This window comes from Falco peregrinus, chromosome 2 (genome assembly GCF_023634155.1).
Source record: "Falco peregrinus isolate bFalPer1 chromosome 2, bFalPer1.pri, whole genome shotgun sequence".
Taxonomy (NCBI): Eukaryota; Metazoa; Chordata; class Aves; order Falconiformes; family Falconidae; genus Falco; species Falco peregrinus.
Window position 1 is genome coordinate 46,206,641 of NC_073722.1, and position 22,555 is coordinate 46,229,195.

Consider the following 22,555-nt stretch of genomic DNA (forward strand, 5'->3'; position numbering starts at 1 on the left):
GCAAGAGGCATTTACTTCATTTCAGTTTGGCTCAGCTTTACAATTAAACAACTAGTTTAGAATTTAGAAATCGGTTTGGTTTTATTTGATCCTCCCAGAGAAGGGAAGGTCCCACTGAACCAGTTTCAACATTTAAGACTGTATATTTAACAGGACTGAACTTTAGAGTTTCAAGGATACATGGCATTTTGCAACTGATTATATTACCAAAATTTGAGCACCACACACTACAGAAAAACCTTCCACAACCAAGTATAACCCACCTTGAGAGAGCCTTTCTTAACACAGCTCCCCCTGTACCACCCTCAATTGCAGTTTCCATAGCCAAGCTTGCCTAGCAGCATCGCTAACAGCAGGATGCATTTAACAAGCCTAAAAAAGCATCCTAACAAAAAAACCATATCCCTGTTTCTATGGCCTATTATAAGCTTGGAACAGTTAATTCAGCCAAAGGTCTAGAAGCTAAGCAAGTAAATCCCACCCTGAATATCTAACCTGAGGGCAGGAACTGGGATATGCCTTGGTTTACAAGTAGTGAATGTACAAACACTGCACTCAAGCACAGCATCCATCCCCCTTTACCCACACCCCCAATCCACACCAGGCACCATGTCCTTCACAGATAATGTGGGGGATACTTCTCAGTTATAATATTACACAGCAAAAATTGAAGTTTTGGGATAACAGCATGAAGCTCTTAACAGCTTGAAGAGGAGATGTAGTGATCTTAAGAAAAGGCATTATGCAAACAGACATTAAAAAGCCCTTTTACTTTTTCATAACATTAAAAATAAGCAACTATACTTCATCTTGTGCATCAGAATTCAAACAAGTATTAACATTCTAAAGTACATTCAAGATACATTTCACAATCCACATCGCCTTTAGCTTCTCAAACACCAGGAGATGCTGCTTTACTCTTCTGGCAACATACTGTGGGTTAAAAGCAATCACTCAAGTCATCTCAGCTAACAAACATTCAACATCCTCAAAGACAGATTATCAGACTTTCTAAACCTCTGCTCAATTTAAGACTACAGTGTGATTTCAAAGGATAGCTGCCAGTCTCCCTGAAGCACACAGTGGAAAGAATGGTTAGAAAATTAATTATGCCAGCTTGCAGGCAACGGCATCAAAACTTTAACTACACTCAAATATATCTATGCGATGAGAATAAACTGTTACATATGCAGGCACCACAAGCAGGGCAATGATTAGAGCAAGACTAAAGAAATTACTGGAAGGTGGAAATGCAAAGTAGTTTGAAAGTTTACAGGGAGAGATGCTGGAGAAACAACAAAGACAAGTATTTACAGAGCCACAAACAATCCCAGTAGAGACAGGGCTCAGAAATCAATTTCTATGAAGTGCAAGATTCATTATGAATCAAATTCAGCAGGCAAGATACTACAAGAGCTAAGATTTCAAAGAGAAAGTTGCACTCATGTCAACAAATACTTCCAAATAAAAATCCAAGAAAGGTACCCTAAAGAAAAGTTAGCTCCAAGTAGCAGGGCTTAGTCTTCGCCACCTAGCTTGCAATGCAAGAGAAGTTTCATTTCACAAACAGAGAGCTTAAAACAACCCTAACCACCGATTACTTCAGAGTCACTCTACAACACCTGGAACTACCTGCAAGGTACCAGAATTAGGGTGTTAAGTGATATATTTGAGTACAGCCAGGAACAGACCATGCTTTTTAAAAAAAAGTTCAGACATCAGTTTCTGAAGCTAGGCCTGCCTTCGTTCCACATTATCTTCAGAAAAAAGGTCTCCAATTGCCCACATCCCAGCAGAATCCTAGAGAAGAACGGGGAAGCTTTTGTGAGCACTAAAAGGCAAAAGGTGGTGAGCAGCACCCACCAGGTTCACTTTGACATCAGAGTAACAGGGTTTAGGGACAGAAGAGAACCTACTGAGGTCATATACCTAGATTTAAAGACTTCTGCTACTGGAAGGTAAGCAAAGGCTGTACAATGAATGCAATACTATGAATAACCATACCTAGAGAGCAGTTATCAATGGTGCATGGGAGAGCACACCAAACACCTCAGTTCACAGATTTCTTTGTTTCCCATCATCTGCTCCCAGCAAAGTAGGCTTGTTTGAAGTAGGAGAAAGGCAAGAAGAACTGCACCACAGCACTAAAATCCTGCTTAACTCCGACATACTGGAAAAACTGTTCTGTGAGAAGCAGGATACAATTCAGGTTTGAAAGGTATGCTCAGGCAGGATTAACCGAGCAAACCAGAGGGCAGTTCTTCAGAAGAAAGCTGTAGGCTAGGCTGGATCAACAAACTGACCTTGAAACAAGTGTTAAGCTGTTGTAAGAACGTCAAATGTATGGGGATGCATAAACAGGAATACCAGCTCCAGGGCATATGAAACAGTCTTTTTACTCCATTCAGCACAGGAAAGCCTCAGCTGTAGTACAAATTTGGGCTTTAAGCACCACACTCAAAGACCAATGTGAACCAATTTGAGAGAACAAGAATGATTAGAGCTGAAAACACATGACCTCTGGGGAAGGATTGAATACCCTATTTTATTTAGGCCACAAGTATCACAAGGCTCCAGGGTGGAGGGCAAAACACAACGAAACAGGAACATGACAAAGAACAGCTCAAATATTTTTAAAAGATTACTTATTATTACTAAACAGCCTCAAGTTGCACCAGGGGAGGTTTAGAAGATTTTTTTCCTAATATCCAATCACTGACAGGGTGGTCAAGCATTGCAACAGGCTTGTCCAGGGAGGTGGTAGTCAAAATCCCTGGAAGCATTCAAAAAACATGTTGATGTGGTGTTCAGGGACATGGTTTAGCCCTGGACTTGGCAGTCCTGGTTTAACAGTTGGACCTGATGATCTTCAGGGTCTTTTCCAGCCTAAATGATTTTATGATTATTACAGCAGAAAGTGTCCCTCACATGTAGGGAATTGGGCAATCAGCTTGACCTGCAGTCAGGAGCATGTCTAATACCATATTCAGAACAAGTTTCAATGCTGAGAATAGGAAAGCACTGGACTGAATAGAAAGTAGAGCTGCTCAAGCTTCTTGTACGAATCACATTAGATGTGCAATACCGCTACAGGGCAAGGGCCTCTTACAACCAGCCTACACCTCTTTCAGCCCTCTTAAAAGGCTACCTCAATTTCAAGCCACTGTAATATCTTTGCTTAACCTCCTACACTGTACTTTTTAGTTTCAGTGAGCTAGAAGTTACTTCTCTGATTTTTCAAATTAAAAAACTTCAGGATTTACATGTTCCAAGTTATTTTACCACACAACAAAAAAAAGTCACACCTGCCTCATACTTTCTTCACACAAAATAACTCAACTCCAATTATCTCCCATGGCAGTATGCAAATTTCAGCAATGTTGCAGAATCCTGTCGTATCTTTCTCCTGACCAACAGAAAGCAGAAGCTGATTACTTCAGAAAGACAAGCGTGCTTAGCCTTCTAACAGCCTAGGACAGCGATGTAATAGCTTTCATTGATGTAGTGTCACAAAGCACCATCACGCAAACATATGCGCACAACTCTTACTGCAACTATCGCCTTAGGCTTGGTTAGGACTTCCTGAGGATGGGAAGTGCTGCAGGCAAACCAAATACTCCAAAATAAAAACTAAGATATGCAGGATTTTACAGATGGGGAGCTGAAGCAGACAGCATTAGCTACAGCCAGTCAGAGGAAGTCTGCACCTGAGAAGTTACATGTTTACATTTAAATAGCAAAATCTAAAGTCACTAAACCAGGAAAGAATTAACTTTTAAGAACTCAAGCACAAATAGGACACCTAAGCAACATACAACAAACCCAAAATACTATCCTTAATCCATTCTCTGTGGTGGTTTTGGTACTATAAGTATTTATCCAGGTACTTGTCTGCTTTGTTTAAATGCCGTCCTTCTGATTTGTGAAACATGAAAGTAAGAGAGCAGCAACAGTCCATCTTACCCTCCAGGAATTCAGCAGCTTCAAAATATTGAATGTTGAACCAGACAGGACTGCTCAGAATGTAGTGCCATGGAAGATGAGGTAAGCAAGCATGCACATAGCCAAGCTCAAGTGGACTACTGTGATACAAAAAACACCTGCAACCTGTGTGGCCATCTACATGTTGACCAAGAAATATATGCTGAGTAGCAAGAGACAGAACCCCACAGATCTAGACCCATCAGGCCTCAAGCATGTTTCCACAACTCTATTGATTCGTAATCTACATGACATCTGAGGCTCCAACTTTTTAACCTTTCTCATATTCTGTATACTACTTTTGGACTGTGGAAGTTGATAAAGCAACAGGGTTTGACAAGATCCAAATGACATACAGCTTTTATCACTTGCATCATCCCTTAAATATGACAAATTTTCATTCTTCTAAAACCAAAAGAGGTCAAATCAACAGAAATCTTGAAGTAAGACAGAAAAGTACATCTTTCATTGGGAAAGCAGGGGGAGTTAAAGGAAGCATTACCTTTAGAACATGAATCTTTCCTATAAATAAACTTTGGAGGGTAGAATAAAGAATAGTGGATACTATGTAATGTTTGAAACTGTATGAAACTGATGAATAGTTTACTAGTACAAAATCTAATGCCACCATTAAGAAGGTGAACCACAATACTAGTACAAAATCTAATGCCACCATTAAGAAGGTGAACCACAATACTAGTACAAAATCTAATGCCACCATTAAGAAGGTGAACCACAATACATGTGCACAGCACTGAAGGAAAGATTTAGTGCCACTAACAATGCAAACTGCACTGAGCAAAAATTAAACATGCTGCAATAATAATTTGAACTGCCCAATTAGGTTAAAAAACACATTTACCCTACAGATTAAAAAACCTCCCAAACCCCTCAAAGGCATTAATGCTGTTCACAATGTTATTTCAGATGCAAATTAGAGACCTAAAGTTAATATAACACAACAGAAGTTCCTATTATTCTCATTCACAGCTCAAGGGGAGGCGACAGTAGAAGAGAAGCCACAGCCTCCTTGTATGAGGTCTTACTAGGACAGTAAAGGTTTTTCTTTATTTTTGAAGTCAATCCACCTTAACCTCAGGGTAAAAACTGCCAAATCATAAATGTGGCATTTCATAAACCCAGAAAAATTCAGTGCATTAACAAATAACCAACAAGCCAGCTGCCAAGAATGGTTGGATGAGAGGAGTGTTAAGGATAAGCAAGTATTCTTCGGGAAAAAAAGAGAATTCAGATCATGTCTTGCAGCATTGCAGATCTGTCTAAAACACAAAAGTGAAGGTACAGACAGTGCTGCTACAGTTATTTCTTCAACTATTTTCTCTACCAGCTGGGTTCCAATTTTAAAACTCAGCAAATGCAGAAACAGTTTTCTTCCATCTCAGATGCCTTTCCCACAATGACATGTAGGTCTTAGTATACCAAGTAGGTTTTGCAAATTACACTTCTAATGACAGCTCTAGGTAAAATATTGTTTAACACTCTCAGCTCTATCTGTACAGCCACTTACACACGCTAAGGAGCAACTGCCATTGCTGGTACCGTATGTCCAAAACTCTAGGCCTGCAATTTGGTATCTCATTGACAGTATTCTTCCCTGTACTTTACTAGCATTTTCACAGGAACTTAAACCAATGTTGTCATACTAAATTCAGAGCAATAATGCTAACATTAGGTAATCAGATCTTGATCTTACTGTTAACACCCAACAAGCAAAACATAGGTGATGGCCTGCGTTTCACTAAACTATGATCAAGCTCCAACAGCAAAAAGCCAATTATATTATTAGTTTTGGTTTTGTAACTCAGGAAGCTTCTCAATTTAAAATTTCGTATTTTCTAGAGCATGATATTCAACTGCTTACTTAAAAAATAGTGCTGTCAGTAAACCAAGAGCCATAACCCAGATAATTTTAGTAACAACCCTGCCTACTTCCTCCCCTCAACCTAAAAATTAGCAGAAACATGGCCTTCAGAAGTTATTTGTGCCCACTACAAAACATCAGAAATTAGCCAAGGAGTTTCTTAACACCTTGTTAATGATTTTTCCCAAAAATAGAAAAGCCAAACAGCAGAAAATGTAGAAATGGTAAATTACCTTGATTTCAGGTTTTTCAATACTAAACAATACTGCAATAACCAGTTGGGTCATCAGTGAAAAATTTATAAAACTGCCTAGAAAGGAGTTTAAAACATGCCCACATCACCGCCCGCCAGTCCCCGTCCTCCCCCTCCTTTTTTTTATTTTTACAGACCTCCTATTGAGGGGGAAAGAGAACCCTTACAGAAAATAATTTTCTGAAAACATGACTGTTTCAATCCCCCTAGCACAGTGCTTACGGTTAGAAGATAGCAACAAAGCACAGACTTTTTATACAGACTATTTCATCACTGGATTGTAATACAACACTGCTAAAATCTTGTCAAGCACACAAACTTCATGACATAGTAAAAAACACATTGCCAACAAATGGCTACCTCTCAGGTATACACAGTCAATAGATTAAATCAACTTACCTACCAAAAAAGCATCACCCACTATGCTGAGTTCAAGCAGCTGTTTTCCTAACCATGAATTCCTTCCCTAGAATTAGTCAACAGGGCTGCCTTCTGCTCAATTAAACCTCCCTTCAGGAGTGCCCATAAAGCCCTTCACAGGTTTCTGTGTGTAGTTTCAGCCCTCCAGTAAGCTTACGTTCCTTACAGTATCCAGAATAAAAGTTACAGCTACTTCCGCAATGGACAGGAATCTCTTACACATTCTACCATAACATACTGCAAAATTTAAGTTTACATGTAGATTGTACAAGATTAAAGACAAGGTCCTACGAACATTTACTTTCAAGATCATTCTTCACATAAATACCAAATCTCAAGAACAGTAATCTAAAAATAGTCCACGATGATTTTTTTTTATAAAAATAAAAATGAAAGTTTTAAGCAAGCAAAGTTTTCTGTGAAAAGCACAAAACTTGTGAGCTCAAAGGGGAGAGGGAAGTTCAGGCAAAGTTTCTGTTTATATTATGACCAAGAAATGACACAAAAAGAAATGTAAATCCTAAACATCTAGTGGAAAATATTAGTATTAACAAGACTTCTTACTAGTATTTAAGAAAACTCAAACCAGAAAGGACAAATTCTTAGAACAAAACCCAAAACCAGCATCAAAAAAGTGCAGGAGCAAGGAAAGAATTGTTTGGAAAGTTTTAAGTACACCATGTTTCTAAAGGGAATAATCTATCAAACCACAGGAGGTGACTAGAACTGCCATCATCACTGCTAACACAAAGGAATGTAGATTGGTGGGAGGCAACAGAGGAAGGGGGAGAAAGAACAGGGAAAGGAAAAGGAGAAGGAACTAAAAGAAGGAGCTACAGTAATGGCTACCAGACTTTCAAGGAATTCCTATAGGAAGGAATAAATCTTTCATGATTGTGTTTTAGTGTCTTTTTAAATAAGGCAAACCATGCAACAAACTGCAGTCATCTCAGTAACGTTAAGCTTTCAGTTTATCTGCCCCCTATATTTTCATAAATACAGTTTTATGCCTTTACCAAACTTTCAATGCTTAACACAATGGTTGCAAATGCAAACAGCATTCCTTCTTCCAGCCTCCTTATTCTTCTGAATCATAGTACCCTGCAGAAAAACAGCTTTTCAAGAGGAAGTAGGGACGTTTAACTACACCAAATTTAAAATATCCCTTTACAATTATTTAATCAACTTTAATTCTCAAGTTGAAGAGACAATAACCACGGGTTACACACTGGTCGGTAAAGGCTGCTAGAGGACAGCCAGATTACCACAGCATGGAACATCCTGAAAGGATATCATTAGGGGGATGATCTTGCAAATCAGTATTTTGAGTTTATGTCCAACAGGCAGCATGCGCTCCCATATGATGAGGGGTAGCATACTGTAACTGACAAAAAAAATAGGGATGATTAAACATAACAGACTTAGTAATATGAGTAGTATTTCCCAGAAATTCAAAAGTGAGCCAGTAGTAAAGCCATTTTCTAGTTAGGAGTTCCACTAGCTTATGTGGAACTACTTGAAATGTACATTTTAGGTCCTTACACATACTGATCTCCTGCCTCTGAGTGCAGTTCTACAGGCTTTCTCAGAAGCACAATAATTACAAAGGCAGAAGCTCTTTGGGCTTGATAATGTACGTTGCATGTCCAATAAAACCAGATCAAGCCACATGCTTCATCAGGAAAGTTTCTGCTATTCAGCAAACATCATACTCCAGACTTCATAAGCCTGACTTGAAGCAAACAGACTATTCACAATTAAAACACATCCAGGAACACTTCAGTGCCACAAGATACACAAACTTACTGGTTCTTGCCAAAAATGGCTTTGACAAAAATATTTTCTAGCAGTCAGGCATATGAATGGGAGGCAATGTAACAGTAAAGGCTGTAATAACTGTTCTCAGGAGCTAATTTTAATGTAAGCACAGTGAACCAGAAAATAGATTTGACCAGCTGGCTCAATTCATCCCGAGGCCTAGAACTCAGCATGCACATGAAGAGCCACTGGTTTATCTGGTCTGAATCACCACTCTCAACCCTCCAAACCTGAACGTTAGGGTACTACCCCCAAGCACTCTTTCTGTAACCCGTTTTCTGGACAGTTATGACAGACATCTCCTTCACCTAAAGGAGAAAAACGCCATAACTTCCAGCTCCGTGCCAGAGAAGTTGAAATAACCACGGCTAAACCGGCGGGTCCCCCAGGCTGGCCAGGCTCTCCGCTCGCCTCGCGGCTCCTACAGCGGCCTCCCGAGAGCATCCAGAACGTGCGGCACGCGTTCCCTCCGGGCACACGGTTCTGCTCGCCCTCACGCTGTCCAGGCGACGTTTAATAAGCCAAATAATCAGAACAAAGCCACGGTCCTGCCCTTAGAAAAGCCGGGTTCACACAAAGGGCCTATTCACTCGCCGATCCCGGACTTTTGAACCCAACCGGTCGTTACACTCAGGAGGCACAAATTAGAAACCAACTTTCCTATCGCTGAGGGAGGGGAAGGGAGAAAAAGATGACGGCTTTCACCCCGGAACCGCGGCGGCGGGCGGCTACCGTGGAAAAACGCGCCCCTGCGCCGAGATAACCCTACTCTGGGGCAAGCGGGGGGACTCGCCTCCGAGGTACGACCCTGCAGGCATGTGTCCCGCCGGGCAGCGGCACAAAGGGACGCGGAGCCCGGGCACCGGCCCTTCCCCTCCCGCCGCCAGGGCCCTGGCCCTAGTTGCCAGGGGGCTCCGCTCCGCCGGCCCAGGGCCCATCCGGGCGGCGGCACCGGCTGACGCTACCAAGTTGGGCTTTGGGGTGTTCTGTCTCTGCCAGGGCCGCGGGCAGCCGCCGTTCCACTTCCAAAGGCGGCCTGCCGTTCCGGGCAGGGGAAGCGGCAGCCAACGCTCACCTCCGCCGGCGGAGCGCGGGCCCCGGTCCCGACACCGTCGCAAATATAACCCCTACCGATACGATCTATCGATATAACGGGAGAGGCGAGCAGCCCGCAGCTCTGCGGCACCGGGACGCCGCTGCCGCGGGGAAGGGCCGCCCCAGGGTGACACCTCCACGCCGCAGGGTCCCCCCCGCGCCGCGGCAGAGCTCGCTCCCCCGCCCGCCGAGAGCTGTCCGGTCCGCCCCGCCGCCCGGGCTCCGGCAAGCGGTGCGGGCCTGGCCGCCTCCCCTCCGCCCGGCGCTGCCGCCGGAACTGCTGTTACCTGCCGGCTGCGCTCGCCCTCCGCCGCCGGGCGCTGCCCGCCCCACCCCCTCCCCTCGGCCTCCCCCACCGCAGCGCCGGTACCTGCGCGCGGCCGTCCGGGCCGCCTCCCCTGCGCGTATGGACCGGGCTCCCCAACGGCAATGGAACAAAACACAGCCGGCTCCGCCCCCGCCCGGCACCCGCCCGCTCCCATTGGCTGAACCGCCCGCCCGCCGAACTTTGACCCGCTCTGCCATAGGGCGGCGGGGCGAGCCGGCCCGGCCCACAAGGGGCGGGGGGCGGGCCCGTTCCCGCAGGGACGCACAGCTGCGGCGCCGCCTGGGACGGGGAGGCCGTGCCGACTACAGCCCCCAGCAGGCCTTGCGGCGGCGCAGCGCCCTGCTTTCATTGGCTATCCAGGTACCGGGGGGGGGCGGGGGGGGGGGAGCGGCGCCCGTGGCCCGCGGCCCGCGGGGCCATGACGTCATCGCGTCCCCGGATGGAGCCGCAGGACGGACGCGGTGCGCGGCTGGCGCAGCCAGCGGGACTCGGCTGGCCGGGCTGCGCATGCGCGGGAGCGCCCCGGGGTGGGGCGGGAGCAGCGGCGGCGCTTCCCTCAGGGCGCTGGGGCTGCGGCCTGGCCCGTGGGGGCCGCTCCTCCTCGGGAGCGGGGCCCGGGCGTGCCAGGCGGTGCTGTCCTGCTGGGTTTGGGTCTTGTCGGTCTGTGGGCGACATCTGCCACGGCCAGGCCTGGCCCAGCTGGTTGCACCCGCTTGGCAACGCTGTCAGGGCCCCTTCTCGGAAAGGCAGGGATGTGGGGGCTTGGGCCTGTGGCAGTCCCTGAGGGAGCAGGAACAGCACCCGGGGCTTCTTCCAGAAACCCTGGCCGTGGCTTGCCCTCACCAGCTCCCGCTGCTTACGTTACTTTTCCCCCATAGCTGGTTCTTCCAGCTTCCTCCGCGGGCGGACCTGCTGCCCTGCGCCCTGTAACGGTGTGCTTACACTGCCCTCTGCTTGCCTGCTCCGTGCTTCCCTCAGCTGGCTGGCGGCTTCCAGACTGACCTGCTGGAAATACCTCAGCTTCATCGCCCGCAGGGGTCCCGTGTGGTCCCGAACTGATGCTGTCTTCTGTCTTGCTAAATGGAGGGCAGAAAAAGCCCCAACATCTGCTTCTCACTCTGCAAGAAATGTTCCTATGGGAGTTTTTCAGAAGCAGTTATGAGTCAGCCGTAGTGAGGAAGTGGGATGTGTTTGGACAACAATTACGCTGTATGCTTGTCAAGGCAGAGCCTGCTTTATGTGGGTGCATAATCCTTAAGATCATGAGAAAGCAAACCCTGATTTACTGTTGCCTACAGGCCTAACATTACTGAGGTACAGATATTTTTTTATTAATGATAACTATTAGCAAGCTCTTCTCATCCCTTAACAAGCATCTGTCGTTTCTGTGTTCTGCAACCTTGTTCTTCAGCATTTGCACATGGAGTTCTATTTCACTCCCTCACCTTTCCTTTGACCTAGAAGTTTTTCAGCTGGCTTTACCTTATTATCCTGCAAGATTTTGCTCAATTACAAGCCAATGCTGCAATAGCTACCTGAGTTAACGTTGCAATGCAGAGTCCCAACCAAAACCCTGTTCCTGGGAAATCCTTACTTTGGTTTGCTTACTTTCTAAGCTTTCAAGCTTTAACCTTAAGAGACGGATAACTTAAACACAATTTTACTTCAAACAGCATTACTGGGTTTTGTTGCTTGGTCTTTTATCACTGTCCTCTCATCTTTTGCGTGTTGTACAGCCCAAATAGTACCCAGTTTTCTGAAAAAGTTTGCGTGTTCGTTTTATTTTGATAAACCTTAGGCTGACTTTTTTTTTTTCCTGTAGTTTTCCAAGATACCTTTCCCAAATTATAAAATAAATATTTAAATTAGTTCACTGTAGGATCAACACCTACCTCTCTTCAGAAAGATCTTGCAAGCGATTAAAGGTACAAAGAGAAAAGTTCACAGCTTTCTCCCGTAGCTCAGTCCTGCCTGGCTCTTGAAATACTTTCTGGTTGTGCTCATTTTGCTCCTGGCCTTATTGTGAATTCTAGTACATGGGAAATCGTAGTTCATCTGCTTTCATGGTCCTGCCCATATATTTGGCAGGGGTTTGGCTCCATCCTGTAATCAGTTTTGTACACAGAATTCCCCATTGAAAACAAGTTATCCCTGAAGCATTTTATTGCTAAATCCTTATCCAAACTTAGAATTAACAATTTAGCTTTCAAAAAAATGAAGTCATAATATAATTTTGTCTTTCACAACCATTATATCTAACTATTCCACTGGAGTTTAGCAGCTCAGGCGTGAGATTTTGATGTAAAGCTGGTTTTCCCTCACTTAGAAGTTCAACCATTTTCATAGTTTTGAAACATTAATGTCCCTCTCGGTTAGGCTACAATACTTTCTTCCAGCCTCCTGCAGTATTTCTAGTGCAAGTAAAGGTAAAACCAGAAAGAACTTTGTGTTTCTGAAACTGAATTGTTTCTTGGTTGCGACTATTTACTTACAGCCATGGCTGTAGCGAAGGGGGAGGCATGTGGAAGGAGCTACGGCCACCTCCCCCAACAGTCAGAGCTTCTGTGCTCAACTTCCATAGGCTGGCTGTTTCCACCTAGGGTAAACACTTAAATTATCTTATGGATTAGATAGCTCTTAAATCTTCTTTCTCTTCTTATGTAATGCTCCCCGATAATTTCTGCCCAGATTTCTTTTGTCACTTGCCATTCTTTTCTCCAACTTCATCAGATTTTTTCCATTGTGACAGTGGCTGATACTCTCTTCTTTTGGGGTGCCTTTGCCTGTCTGTAGTCCAAAAACAGGTAGGAAGCTGAGCCCTAAACTAGTGATGTTACAGAGGTGGTACTTCCTATGATCAGCTGGTTGCATCCCGAACTTACTACATGGGCAAATCATACAACGGTCAACAAACACTAAGGGACTGGGGTGGGAGACAGGGGTGAGTGATCATATCTGAGACAGGGCAGGTGATAGCTTTAATCAATGTCATTCAGTATTCAACTAGTCATCTTTTATTTTATACCCAAGAGTAAAGCTCTGGCAGGGATCCAGTTTATAATTCAGATCTTCATAAACACAGACCTACATTTTCCTCATGACAAGGTTCAGTAGTAGTTGTCTAGCACTTTAAATATCTGATTACAAACATGCTACCACATGTTAAAGTGGTCGGTGACTGTTCACTCAACTGTGTGTCTCCGGGAAGGGCCATCTGTTTCGAGCAAAACAGCAAGACCTGAATATAGACAGGTTTCTGAATTGGGGAAAAAAAAAACCAAAACAACAAAACAAAACAAAAAAACCCAACGAACCTGAAGAGAGACACAAGGCTGTCTTTACAATAAAGCACAGGATGAAATAGGTGCAATCAGAATGAACCTCAGGAGAAAGCTTTCACTTGGGGAACTGATGCATGGCATGATTGCTCTAAGATACCTTTTGGGGGATTTTATGTGCCTAAACTACTGGACTAAGCACACACAAGACTTCGCTGCATATACAGGTGATATGTTCAGTTTGGTCCATCTTGACCCCTATTTTGCAAAAAGAAATAGCAGTTGCTCTTAAATCCAATCTCGACACCTATGTCCTAGATCCAATTATTCAAGAAAGGAAATGTTTCCCCCTTCGTAGTCAGAACAGGGTAGATAGGCATGAGTGACACGCTGGCTTTACCTCTCGCGCAAAAATAAAGATAGACCTTTACACTGTGTGTGTTACTACTAAGCTGCTGCCAATCTAGGCAAATTACCACCTAAGATCAAGAAGGGAAACGGAGGACATTACACAACTCGGTTCTTTTTTTGTTACTTTTCATACTGTTTTTTTTCTGTTACATTTTCATACTGTTTGTAGATAAGGAGCCCGGCAGTTATTTGATGCTGTTAAAGAAATGAAGTGCAAAAATAGTTCAGACAGTCTGTAATGTGCACAGCTGCTCATAAGGTTCAGATGAGCGCTTCCAACTCTATTTCAAATGGGCGGAAAGGTATTTTGCTGTGTACACTGATCACTTTTTACTTAGAACAGCATTAGTAAGCCAAAAGTTGGTGTATTTCCTACGCACCCTGGTACTCTTGTAATGTTACAGAAGCAAGACAAGTGAGTTGGGATAGCAAGTCTCAGTATTTCTCTTCTTGTAGCAATCACTGTTAGTCTTTCATCTGTTTCCCCATAAAATACATATGATGGAAAAGGGGCCTCTGTTTTAAAAGACAAATTTGTGAAGGCCTGTCAGAAAGATATAAAATCTTGTACTGATCCTGTTTCCCTCAGGGTCACTTTGCACTTGCCCTTGGGAGCAAGGGGGCAATGTGGATTCCGTCTCCCATCCCAGGCAGTCCCCATGCAAGGAGGTGAAGAAAGAAACTGGACTGACTTTGGAGTCTGCCATAGAGCGGGTACAGGAGACACTGCTCTAGGTATTGAGGGGTCCTGTGATACCCTGCATATTTTTGTTTGAGCATGGCTGAGCCTCATCAAAAATGCTTTTCACACTTCTCCATTCTCTCTGTTCAGCAGTTTCACAGCTGAGCATACAGGTTCTGGGCATAAGAGGAAGTTCTGCCACTAATTTTGTGTATCAGTTGGTGGTTTTAATGTAAACCTTGTTCAGGCTGCTCAAACAGATAAATTTTAAGTTTTTTGTATAATGTCCTTTTCCTTATGATCAAGGGCTTGTTATAAATGAGATAAAGCCATAAGTGTGCTAAATAAATAAGCTGGAATGGAGAAGCAAAGCAGTGTTCAGCATCAAAATTTGTAACAAGTAGAGGGCTGACATCCTGGGATATTAGAGTCAGGGGGTCTCTCGTATACCACTACAAGTTGGCTAAACATTATTTTCTTTGTGAGCTCTTAAAAGGATTTTGAAAATGTTGAGTTAATCATGACCAGATCAGGTTTTATTGGATTTCATGGAAGGGTGTCTCTATCCTATGCCCCCTGTACACAGGTGACTTTTCCTACACCCAGCCTTTCACCTCCATTACCTGCTATTCCAGCTACACAGTTGCCTGCTTCTTCTTAAACTGAGCCATCTGGCCAGGATATACTTCATTTTTCAGGGTATGACTTAGCCACAGGGTTTCAAAAAGGGCAAATCAAGCTCCAAGTGCTGAGCCAATACAGCATTGTTCTCCTTTTCACTGTGGTCCCCTAGGAACAGCCCCACTCATGAGAACTCTGAATTGCTAAAAGTTCAGCCAAAGCATCTTCTGCCTACTCAAGTTTCTAGCCTTTCCTACATACGTTTCCAAGTGCCTTGTTCTTTTTGCAATATACAGTACTTCCCTCCTAGACCTTCCCTACACTTCCCTCCTTACCAAACGTCTTACTCACCTCCTAAGCGAGCCTTTTCTCAGCCCAGAACGTTTCCCTAGCTTGTCTCTCCTTGGAAAAAGCCAGGGACAGTGAAGGTGCATCAGTTACCTGCATCCTGGTGCAGCCATGAGGGCTGCTTGAGTTCTGTGGTTTGCATTTTTTCTGCCACGGCTGGGCTTACAGAGCTCCTCTAGTGGTTTCCAATGCAAGGCATAGGGAAGACAGATCACTAACAAATAAATTTGATTAACAAGCACTGTTACTTAAAGCATGCTCTGCACAACATCTCACACTTGTTATGTTTCACCATCCTTAATATAGAATTTCTGTATAAGCCATTTCATCTGCTTCTCATTTTTTATGAGTTGAGGGTTTTTTGGGTTTTTGGCTGGGTTTGGTTTGGGTTTTTGTTTTAAGGAGTTAGTAGTTAGCACTGTTCTGGTACTTTTCTGTTATTACCTCTCCAGAAATCTGAGGGAACAAGAAACTAATTTTTCTGTGGAAACACGATGGATAAATACTTTCTTTGAGTAAGAATTGTTGATACCTGCATAAATATTTTTTTCTTTTATTCTACCTCGAAATTTGCTGAGAAGTGGTGGAAGGTGTGCATTGGGCAGTGGCACTGTATCAGGCCTTAATACCTTTTACTGGTTTCCAGAAAAAGGTCTTTCAAACATGAAACTTTACTGGAAAACAAAGTGGTTGCAAACCAGTAATATCTGTATTTCACTGAATTTCATTCCTAAATTGTCTGTGGTTAGATAAAGAAGGAACTATTTTAGGCGTCAAATCAAAACAGGTATTTAAGAATGAATTTTCATTTGCCTTTCAGCTGAGCAAAGTGATATATACCCAAGATTTTAAAGATTAATTCTTCACATAGATTTGTGCATAATAATCGTCAGGTATATTCAAGTATTGAAAGGTTTTCTTTTACATCTTATATTTCTAGATAATTCCTCCTGCAGAAGGCAATTCAAATACCATGTTTCTACTCATGCTCCCAGACCTGCCTCCTCTGCTCAAACTAAAATTGCAGCCTGTCTCTCATAAATCCTGTCCCAGATAAGTAACTGACAGGTTGAACCCATTGTGACTCAAATAGAACTTTCTCTCACTTTTCTCCTTGACTAATACAATCTCATCTCATTCATATCCATTCAAGCTGCTGTTGCAATGGTTGTCTAGCCACATCCTTTAGACAGGCTAGCTTTCTCCTTCTAACTCTGCACTGGCTTTATTTTTGTTGTATGAACCACATGCTCCCCATCTTTCCATTCAAAGCCCTTCATAGCCTATTCTACCTCTATGTACCTTTCACTAAAGCAATAGCAGCTTCTGCCTCTTGAGCCCCCCAGATGCTATGAACTGCACCATAAGATCACTTCTACTTCCCTCAGGCCTTTAACTTCAGCAAAGATGCTCGTATATTAAATCCAGAAGTTTCAATTAAATTAAAGCATTTTAATTCTCAGGAGACTAACTTGTGTTTCACAAGCAGAAAACACAAATGATCACCATTGCCTGAGGCTTTTATGATGGCCGAAATGATTCAGGAGGTCAAACAAGCTGTTGGCTGTAGAGGAAGAGGATAGAGAAAGACAAATGAACCTTCATGTCCCTGCTCCCCTGACTGGGAAGGAAACGGCAAGAGACATCCATCAGTCCTATAGAAAGAAGGGTTTCCTCATCACTTCAAAGCACTCGCTTAAACTGTTCTGTGTTTTGAGTTATGAGACATCCAAGATGTCTCTGAAGAAGAAAGGCGATAATATTTGAGCTAGTAAATTTAAAAAACCCTCTGTTTTAATGAAACCTGGTGTCTTTTGGATGTGTTTCAAGGCTGACTAAGATGCAAGTCCTGACTGAATATTCCTGCAGTTGGGGTAGGAGAAAGCCTCACAAGTTTGGGGTTTTTTTCTGTGTTCTTTGTTGCCTTAAGACTGTAGGAGCTGGTTAAGTGGTTTTTTCTTCAGTGGGAACACTTGTAGGGTGTCTTCTATTCAGTTGGATAATTCCATAAATTGTGTACAACCTCCAAAAGGCCTCTAAACCTTTACCAAATCCAGTTGAAGCTGCCCAACGGGTTTTAAATGTATTACATCATATACAGATATGCATGGACAGGCACAAATGACATGCTTTGGTGGCTATGTGTTGGGAAAAGGAAAGCGGGGCAGCAATAATTTCTCCCTCATCTTCAATACTATTGGCTAAAGACAGGCAATTTGATTATAGCCATTATTTTAATACTGAACTGAGATTGTTACAAGTACGTTGAAGGCCGTGCCCAAAGCCTTACTCCCATAAAGGAGGAAGTGAGCAGGAAGATTGTGATACAGGTACTGGGTTCAGGAAGAACCAGTGAGGCCCTCCAGCCCCAAACCTAGCACCCACAGAGGCTCCACGGCTTCTTCTTGAAGCTAATGAAGCATCTCATGGTTTAATTTAAATCAATGGTAAGCACAGTGCATTGCTAAGCAGCAACGCATATTTACAAACACAATTAAAAAATGTGATTTCAAATTGCAATGTATCTAACACAATAAGGGCCACCAGAATCCATAACAAAGATCAGCTGTGGAACCTCTGTCTTCTTACTAGACTACCAATGGACACCTCTTGGCTTTCTCCTGTGCCAGTCTTCAGGCTTTGGAGAAACTGCCTCTAAGTATCTACAAAGTTATATCATCATCTCTTCTCATGTCCCATTGCAAGCTCTGACTTTACTCCGAGATCTACAGAAGCTTGACAAAGCCTGCCAGTGGTGTGCTGAAGATGCTGCTAACCAGGCTGATCACCACACAGTTACTCTTTTCCCCTTAACTTTGGTGGCAGCCTGCTTCTTTCCTCTTGCCTCATCCTTTCTTTGACAGTTCTTCAGGAGGACTGTACACTTAATCTGTGTTGGTGCACTGCCTGGCATAACAGGGACCTAGACCATCACTAGACCTCCTAGGTACTTTGGTAGATAAATAATAATGGTATTCTGCAAGCAAGAAATTGCTTTAAGAGTTCGGGGTCAGGGGGGAGGGTGTTTTCTGTGAACGAAAAATTGTAGCTTGCCCCCACAAAAATCAGTTAAAATATTCCACACGTGGATGTGTAGATGCCAGATGCAGAGAGGCCACTGTAAACAGCTAGAATTTCCCTCTCCCCCCGTCAGCTATCATCAAATATGTTTTTTGAAGAAAAAGTGCAATCTTTGAGTATATGTTTGCTGTCTCAGTTCTTTTTTAATGTTCTAAAGCCAGCACGTACTTAATTTATAACAAGCATCTCCAACTTTGTCATTCTAATTTTTTTTACAAATGGTGCATTTTTAAACTCATTACATAGATATGTATGTCTGTATGGTAAAGCCTTATGTGAAAAAAATAAAAGCAAATGTCACAACATCAATGCAAAGCTCTGCCTGTTTTTTTCCTGGTTACCAACCCCTGTACAAATTAAAAGCACATTAGCTACTTTGAAAATAAATCTGACTGCAGTTTAACCTCTTCTCTTTGGAGTTTTAGTTTGAAGATAGCGGTGGCATTCCACTGGCTAAGCTACTTGAGTGAATTTCCTGATTTTGCTTGGTTGCTTAATTTCCTGTTGGGCTCACATTTTGCCTAATTCAAGACAAAAAGACCCCTATAAATGGGACGAATGATTGAAATTGCAGAGCTGGACATAGTAATTTTATTGCAGTTTAGCATGTGTCTCTCTGAACAGAGGTAGAATTTCTGAGACATATGCAGAACTCTAACAATGTCTTTAATTCAGCATTTTCTCCCCTGATTGAATTACCCATCTGTTTATCCAAATATCTGTTATCAAAGGTCTTCTCCTTGTGTTGAGGTATTAATGTGTGTCCATGACAAGTTGCCCCCTGTTATGACATCACTCTTGTCTCTAAAGCAAGACAAAATATAAAACAATAGGAAGTGCTATGATCTGTTATTCATAAAAACTCTCTAGCAGTACTTCAGAGTGCATTTAAAGCAGATCTCCTTCTCTGCATCATTTTTCCAGTAAGAGGCTTTACATTCAACTTTCAAATACTCGGGATTGTGAATGGGACTAAATAATGCTTTAGCAAAAGCCTATAAATAATGGTTACGTAATACACACAATTTAAGTCTCTAACCTGATTGTTCCACACCTTTCCTTTATATATAGCCTATCATACTGTACAAAATTATTAGGCTATAAAAGCTTGAAGTAAAACTGTTGGCTTTTTTCTGATGTTCCTGCTGCCATGAAGAATACTACCTATGTGGGTTTATTTATCCGTTAAATCAGCAGAAGACTTTATGAATTAAAAGACGCACTTTGCAGTTCTATCTGAACACCGTCAGCCTGGGCTCAGCCTGATCTTTTCTGGGAAGGATTTCCAGGGCAGCTCCGTCTGAAAGTGCTAAACTAAAGTCATGACAACACCCTGTTATAAAGTCAGTTTCTGTAATATCTGTTATGCAAGTACCTTTTCTGTCAGGAACTTCCTGGTGGAATGGGTACCAAATTACTAATATAGGTGAACTGAACACCTGTATTTGTTAAACTGGAACATTAGCTTGGCTTTGGATGCTTGGGCCTGAGCCTGAAAGGGCTGTTGTGAACCACATTTCCAGCAGCCTTTATTTGCTTCGGACATGACAGACAGATCCTGCAGGAAATGAAAATGCTGTGTCTTCTTTCCTGAAAAATATTATTAATATTCTTAAACATTACTCTCATATGCATCTTTTTTTCAGATGGTCTGTTAGTGGCAGGGATCTTGCTATGTTGTACAACCGGTTAAAGGCCTAGAACATCATCGCTGTTTGCAGTTATTTTTAACAGGAACTGATATCAAAGATCAAGTTAATGGAAGACAGAACAATGAAAGATGAGAGCCAGTCCTCTGTTAGGAGGGACTATATTCTGCCCTTGCAGAGCTTTATGTGATAAGTATTTTTCCACCTCTGACAACTATAAGCCAGATCCTGCGATCTTCATACTGACCAGCTTCATATTTAAAGCTACATCCATAAGACTGCATTTAATTTGGACACATTTTTAAGCCACTGCCCTTTCACTGCTTGAAAAATCCATTTTACTTAGCAAGAGCTATATAACACTGCCTCTAAAAATACTGTGCCTAGGCATCCTTATGGCCGTGAACCAAGTGTACTAGATTTTTCATGATTATGGACTTGATCTAAAGGTTGCATCATCTTCTGGGCTCTTGGAAATAGAAGAATGCAGGATGAGACAGGGAAAATAATTTTTCAGAAGAGCCACGCGCACATGGATCCAGCAGTCTCTAGAAACTTTACTAACTAGGTAGCTCTGACAGTGGGCTTCAGACTTCCATCTGTATAGCAGCAAGTTTAAAAATGTGTATGTAACATAAACATGGCCAACATACTATGACTGATTTGGGTGGTTCTATTTTTATGCTATTTTATTTTTAAGCTAGCTAGGAGCAGCCATGGTTTAAATTAAACCTGTCACTTCCACATAATTGAAGAGGGATTTACAGAAGATGCAGACACTTTTCATGCCAAATGCTGTGCACATACAGAATGAGAACCAACAATTACAATTAATTTCTGAGCCCTTATTCCATCCCCAGGAAGCAGCAATGTGCCTCCATATCACCACAAAATGCATAGGGGAAGGGGTTTTATAGGGGTTTTATGCATTTTTTTCAATACTGTCAGGACCTGGAAGTTGTGAACTGCCTCAGATTTCTTTTGCATGCATTTGTGCAGGCTGGCAAGAAGGCAAGACTATCTAGCAAAGTCTACAGGCTGGGACAGCAAAGAGTACAGCAGCATTTGAGAGCTTTAACTAAAACTTAGAGCAGACAAAAGCAGCAAGTGTTGCATTCCACCTGTTATCTCCGGGAGTCAGCAGCACTGCCTTCCCCCCCCAGCCTCCCTGCGAGCCCTGGCAGCGCTGAGATAACGTTCAAGATCTGCTCAGGACAGGTTATCGATAAAGTTAGAAAAATGAGTACCTTGAGGGAGCGAGGCTAGACTTTTGTTTGGTTTGATTTATGGGCCAAAGTCCAGCCTGGTACAATGGCAGTCCAGCCGTCAGTGGTTTTTGTCACCCAGCTTTTTAGAGGATGTCATTTTGCTATGGCAGGACATGAAAGGGGGTCTGAAGAACACTTTGCAGGGATGGTGGCCCTACTGTGTTTCCGGTTACCATTAACAACACATTCTCACCAACCTTCTCTGATTCTGCTTGTTCACAGGCCTGGGGCAACCAGAATATCTTTCTTTTGTCCCACACTGCTTCATCACCATGGCAGCAAATGGGCAAATGTTATAAATTTTTTTTTTCTTTTTTTTTCAAGTAGACCGGTAAGTTTTCAAGACCACACACACGCAGAGTGCAGGTAGCTCAAACTTGGGGATTAGCATGTTAAAACCATGGGTTTAACCAATTACTTGGGCTGTGGCCCAGCTCCATGCCAATGTCCACTGGAAAACATCCTCACAAAGTCACACAAGCACATCGGTGACTACAGAAGTATGGGGGCAACGCCCAGTGGCAGCCTGTGGCTGTTGTCACCTGCAATTAAAGCGAGGTTGAGGTCCTCCCCAGAACCACTTTGAGCTCATCCTAATTGTGCCCGTGGTGGAAACAAAGGTCAGTTCTTGTGCAGGGGCTTACAAGTTGAACTTGCACTCCCCAGAGGACATTGTAGCCCAGAGCTCTTAGGCACACTGCAGTCACTAATCACTGTGGCCTGGGAAGCAAAGTCGCCTTTAATAAATGTGGGCCACAAATGGAGGGGCAAAAGCAGCAACATCAGTACCTCATGGGAACGGAGGGAGGGGTTTCACCTCTGCCTTTGTGCAAGTTGAAACCCTTGCATTGCCGAGAACCCCACTGGGCAATACGCTGCCATGCAGCAGCAATTACAGCATCGGGGATATAGGCCAACATGGACTTCTAATTTCTGGTTTGGAGCCTGGGAAGAGATCCTTGCCAGCTGCAGCTGCTGGAAGGTACAGTGTCTTGGCATGGTCATTAAACTGATGGATCATCTGGCATCGGTCCCAAGGAAGCCTGAAGGTTCTCATCTGCAGCTTCTGGATGCAGAAGCTAGCCAGAAGGTCTTGAGTCTTTCCCCAACCTGTGGTTCGTTAAGCACCCTGCAACATCTGTATCACCTGGGTATTTCATGGGAAAGTTTTCTTTTTGTTGGCTACGTGTTGCTGCTTGCGCATGTTTTTTTCCCCTGTATCTAGACCATCTATTCTTTTCAAGTGACAGATACTAAAAGTAGTAAGCTGTAAAAACATGTACCACCAGAGTTACAAAGAAAATCTCTTGGGAGATGGTAAAACAAACCCAGTCCCAAACACCCTCCCCTTGCCCATGCTGCCAAACCACCTCCTTTTCTACCGCCCTGCCAACAACTCAATTCTTCCACAATACCTACAGGGAGGGAGGTGGTAGCAGA

General features: G+C 43.3%; 1 protein-coding gene across 1 annotated transcript in view; it reads right to left on the bottom strand.

Moving 5' to 3' along the window:
- The window catches only part of FAM53A (family with sequence similarity 53 member A), a 74,022-nt gene extending 64,100 nt beyond the window's left edge, over nucleotides 1-9,922 (bottom strand). The window contains exon 1 of the mRNA XM_055794747.1: nucleotides 9,820-9,922. The gene's annotated coding sequence lies outside the window, so the exon portion shown is untranslated. The remainder of the gene's footprint in view (nucleotides 1-9,819) is intronic.
- Between the last annotated feature and the right edge of the window lie 12,633 nt (nucleotides 9,923-22,555).